Source organism: Psammomys obesus, unplaced genomic scaffold, assembly GCF_907164565.1.
Source record: "Psammomys obesus unplaced genomic scaffold, mPsaObe1.curated_primary_1811, whole genome shotgun sequence".
In the NCBI taxonomy this organism is placed as follows: domain Eukaryota; kingdom Metazoa; phylum Chordata; class Mammalia; order Rodentia; family Muridae; genus Psammomys; species Psammomys obesus.
Genome location: NW_026595981.1, coordinates 12649147 through 12654576, shown reverse-complemented (window position 1 = coordinate 12654576; position 5430 = coordinate 12649147). Strand labels below are relative to the sequence as shown.

Here is a 5430-nt window from a genome sequence, read left to right as displayed (position 1 = left end):
GATTTTAAAATATTTAAACGAGACAAGTAGCACACGTGCTAAGATACACTGGATTTTAGCAATAACTGCTGATTTAGATCAGCATGTAAAGATCCTAATTCCAAAACGGCAGACAGGAAGTGTGTTGTGTTGAGGAGGAGAATACTCACTTGTCTCAACAGGAAACAAAAAGCTATGTATTCCATCCAAACTGTTGGGAATCAGATTTGACAGGGGGAGGCCTCCTGAAGATCTTGGCTGCAGACAGAAGGGAAGAAAAAAAATCAAGAAGATCAAACAAGACAGGTAACATAGTTTCCCTCTATACGGGAACAGCTCTGGGTCCGACTGAGACATGAAAATCTCTCCATCCAGGACTTCAGTTATGCATGGCAATAAATCTTTGGCTACAAAATCCCCAGGACTTATTATGCTATTGTTTTTAAATGGCATAGATAAAAATTTGTTTTACAGTTTAGATATACAATCCAAATTAACACACACAGATATACGGATTTATGCGTACATATAAACAAATGCCTCGCCTGCTTGAACAGAAAACAGAGAACCATCTTTAGCTGGACTGTGCTCAGTGTACACTCAGTGTGTTTGCATATTAATACGAAAATGTGTAATACCTTTGAAAGTCATTATTTTGCAGAGCAAGAGGATCAGACACCAAAAGAGACAAGGCCAGTAGCCAAGGCGGTTCAACCTCACAGACGGCTTCAATAACTGTTTCCCCAAAAATCTGCATCCGGGACAATTTCAAAACAGCTGTTTAGATCATCCAGCATCATAGACTTCTCCAGTCAGGACTTCAGTTAAGCTGTAATGTTCTCAGCATTCAGACACTGGACAGCAAAGGTTACAGGCAGCTTTCTTAAGAATTGGACAATATTCCAATTTTCTTGCCCCCCCCAAAAGGAAAAACTATATCCCAAATCAACAGGAAAACTATGCCCCATCCTCAAGAGGGAATGGATGGTTTTTGGTCATTCTATGAGCAATAGCTGTTTATTATTGTTTTAAAGGGATTGGTTATAGGAATGATAAGTAAAAGGGTAGATTATTAATTTTTATTAATTTATTTTTATTAATTACAGTTTATTCACTTTGTATCCCACCTGTAGTTCCCTTCTCCTCCCTTCCCAATCCCATGCTCCCTCCCCCTTTTCACCCATATACCTCTTTTTATAAAAATAACTTTAACATGTGTGTCTGTCTTTCTTTATATGTGTGTGTGTGCCTTTGTGCATGTGTGTGTGTCTTATGTATGAGTGTGTGGGGGTTGCAAGCATGTTCTTAGGTGGGGTGTGTGTGTCTGTGTGTCCATGTGTGTGTGCATACTTAGAGGTCTGAAGTTGAAGTCAGGGTTTTTTTCTTGATTGCTCCCTACCTTATTCACTGAGGTCTCAGTCGGACTCATGGATACAGCTAGTCTAGCTAGCCAGTTTGCCCTGGGTGTGTGTGTGGGGTGTCTCCTGTCTTTATCTGCAAGTTCTGGCATTACAGGCAGCATTGTCACCAAGGGGACAAGTGCCACGTCCACTGGGTGGTTACATGGATGCTGGGTGTCCAAACTCAAACTCACCAAGCCTGGTTTTATAGCCAACTTCATTTTGTGTTAATCAGATTGATTAATTGATTGCAAAGTAAATCAGGCTGGCCTAGAACTCACAGATATTTGACTACCTCTGCCTCTAGGATTAAATGCATAGGCCACCCTGTCTGTTTTGTGTGTGTGCGCGTGTGTATTTCTGTTTCTTTTTTTTTTTTTAACTGTTTTTAAAATACTTTGTATTTACAGGGCTGTTCTCAACCTTCCTCAGAGAAATTTCTTTTTGCAGTGGGTGGCAGTTAACGCCCAGGCTCAGCTGGTCAGTGTGAGGAGAGTAAGTGCTCACAAGTGCTCAGCTTTAAAAGGAACATCTCCATCATACCCTCCAAAGCCCAGGGATGTCACCAAAGAGGGGGTGGGGGAAAATGTCGCCTCCAGAGGATGAGAAGGACTTCTGTGGATGCTGTCTTCTGGAACAGTATGGCTGCCACACACATGAAGTCACAGCAGCTGAGGGTACATGCACAAATCGAGCACTTGACATGGATGGTGGGGGGAGTCGTGAGGCTACACCCTCACACCGCTCCCCCAGCAGGCACAAGCAGTTGATAATAACAATGAACTGTATACAGCCCCAGAGAAGGCAGCAACGCCTAAGGTGGAGGCGTCAGACAGTGAGCAAAGCCAGCCTGAGATAGGCGGTGAGGTTCACAACTATAGTAGTCTGCTCAAGCCAGCCTTCAGCACTCATACGCTGTCATGAGACAGTTTGGTTGGAACTTTCCTTTCTCTTTCTTTCTCTCTCTCTCTCTCTCTCTCTCTCTCTCTCTCTCTTTATACAGCATCCTGCTTGCATGTGTGCGTGTGCACCAGAAGAGGGCACCAGATCACACTATAGACGAGTTGTGAGCCCCTAAGAGGTTGCTAGGAACTGAACTCAGGACCTCTGGAAGAGCAGCCAGTGCTCTTAACCTCTGAGCCATTTCCCTAGCCCAGAACTTTCCTCTTTATTCTCATTTTCAAGTGAGAATGAAAACTACTGGATTTCGGAAGACTGTGACTTAGGGATCACATCTAAGAGTTTGCCTGGAGTCTCAGAGGAGACTTTGAACTTGGCCGTTGGAATAATTTTAAACTGTTAAGGGGCTGGAGAGATGGCTCAGTGGTTAAGAGCTGTGCACTGTTCTTGCAAAGAACCAGAGTTCCGTTCCCAGCACCCAAATGTGGCTTACAACTGCCTGTAACTCCAGCCCCCAAGGGGTTCAGTGCCCTCTTTTGGCCTACAAGGAAATGCACATGGCTCACATGCATTTTCAAGTAGACACACACACACACACACACACACACACACACACACAGAGAGAGAGACAGACAGACAGACAGACAGACAGACAGAGACAATCCTAAAAAACCTGACCAGCATTGAACATAGAGGTGTAGCTTAGACGTGTCTCTCACTTCTGCCCTTCAGAAATTTCATTTTAAATTATTGCTTTTATCTCTAACAAAATGTTTCTAAATCCCCATACTAGGCCAGGTAATAGGCATGCTAGTTCCGTCAGTGACATGATCATCAACCTATGAAATGGAGATGGATGATCTATAACCATATCCCTTAACACAATTTATTGTCAGGTCCAATGCTCACTGCCAGTTGTTTAGTAGAACGACTTTTAAAGTGGTTCCAGTGAGCCTCATTAGCAGCAGCAACCTTGGCTCTTGTTCAACGTTCCCATTAAAAGTTTGCAGGCCCCGGGAGAGGTGGACCAGTCAACACAGACTTTCTGTAAGCTATGACCTTCCACAGGGACACAACAGAGCATCCGTCTCCGATGGGATTGCCATTGATGCTAATAAGCTCTTGTTTGGATGATTTTTTTCCCTTTTTTTCACCTTTCTTCACAGTTAACACAGTTGATTTTCTCTATGAGCCTCACAGTGCTCTTGTGTGGTGTAGAAATGGGGGCTCTGGGTATGGGATGATGGAAACAGCACCTGTAGGAAAATCCTGTGCATAACATCCAGTGGCAAGATTGACCAACCACATGTCCTGAAGCAAGTTAGATCACTTCTCTGAGCGTAATCCTTACGTATAAAGTTGGATCAGATGGCGGCTGAAACCACATCGAGCTTTAAAATCCTCTGATCTTGTCCTGCTCAAGGTTACAAAGGTTACCTGAGGTAGAACAGTGGCAAGAATCCAGGCTGCTGGTGGAGTCATTAGCTGTTTTCTCTGAATAGATACATTCCCTCTTGGAGACAGGAGGGTAGCTAATAATACTTAGGAAGTAAACGAAACATAGAAGAGCCAGTAAGTAACTGAAGCTTACAGGGCTCAAGAAGCTAACGGAACCATAGGAGTCTCAAGGTCCCTTTCTGAGGTCACACAGGTGATAACAGTTGCTGGGGAGAAGAGAGTGTGACTAGTTGAGCCATCTCCAAGGTGTGTAGAGAGCTTCAGGGGTGTAGCTTTTGTGAGTTATTTTCCATGCTGGGGTTGTCTTCTAGTGAAGTAGCTGTCCTTGAGTCACCCGTGTCCCTGTAAGCAGCCCTCAGCCTTACTCCTTAAGAAACCACAATAGCCGGGCATGGTGGCACACACTTTTAGTCCCCGAACTTGAGAGGCAGAGGCAGGCAGATCTCTGTGAGTTTGAGACCAGCCCGGTCTACAAAAGCAAGTTCTAGGAATCCAGGGCTGTTATACAGAGAACCCCCGCCCTCTCAAAAAAAAAATAAAACCCACAAATAGTAACCAATGGTTAACTAAGCTACACGTAGTAAAACTGCTTTTTTTTTTTTTAATTCTTTTCTTTTACTTATTGTTATTGCATGTATGTGCACATGTATGATGTATGTGAGGGTAAGTGTATGCATATCATGGTGCACACGTGGAAGTCAGAGGAAAAGTCCTGGGAGTCAGTTCTGCTTCTGTTGTGGGATCTGAGGATTAAACTCAGGTCATCAGGCTTGGATGAGTGAAGACAGCGAGCGTTTTTTTATCCACTGAGCCATCTCACCAGCCCAGCACTGTTCCGTTAGTAAACACCACTAGCGCCCTGCATGGGGTGAAGAGGATGTTTTCGTGCCTCCCCAGAAAGTGACACAGCATCTCATCGCAGCCTAAGTACCTGCGAGCCCTTCCGTGAGAATGCTTTTGTGTAGATCAGCGGTTCTCAACCTGTGGGTCACCACCCTTTTGACCCTCTCACAGGGGTCCCATATCAGGGATCCCACATATCAGATAGTTACGTTAAGATTCACAACAGTAGCAAAATTACAGTTATGGAGTAGCAACGAGAATAATTTTATGGTCGTGGGGGGGGGGCGGTGGTCACCAGCCTGTATTAAAGAGTCGCAGTATTAGGAAGCATTGTGAACTTACTGCCCTAAACTGTGTGGCTAGAGTGACTTCTCTTCCTTTCCCACCACTGAATGGGAAGCCTTGGGTACCTGCCCCTAGAGGTGTTGTGACAACGATGTCACGTGTGTGCTGGTAGGTGGCAGAAGGGAGAGAAGCTATGTCTACACTCAGTGTTCTGACCTGTGACCATCCGAATGGTTAGCAGCCTAACACTCTCAGTACTCAGGAGAAGGGGCACCGGGAAGCACAACAGAGCTGGCCCTGGTTGCAGGAGTTGCAGAGGAGAAGCCGGCCCCGAGGGCATGAGTTTGGGAGAGCTAGCCCTGCCCCTTGTCTGCTGTGACACGGGAGAGAAAGAGAAGCACCCCCCCCCTCACCCCTTCTCACCTAAGGCAGGCAGGGAAGCTGGCCCTGTCCCTCACCAGCTGCAGCGCATGGGAGAGCGGGCCCTGTGCCTCATCTGGGCAGCACAGGGTGGACAGGTGCAGGTGAGCCAGCGCCAAGGGCGAGAGTGTGAGAGTTGGCCCTG

The 5430-nt window shown here is 45.8% G+C and overlaps 1 pseudogene; it reads left to right on the top strand.

Annotated features, from left to right (window-relative positions):
• The first annotated feature begins 4989 nt into the window (after positions 1–4989).
• On the top strand, positions 4990–5115 carry LOC129686625 (small nucleolar RNA SNORA17; annotated as a pseudogene).
• Positions 5116–5430: the final 315 nt, after the last annotated feature.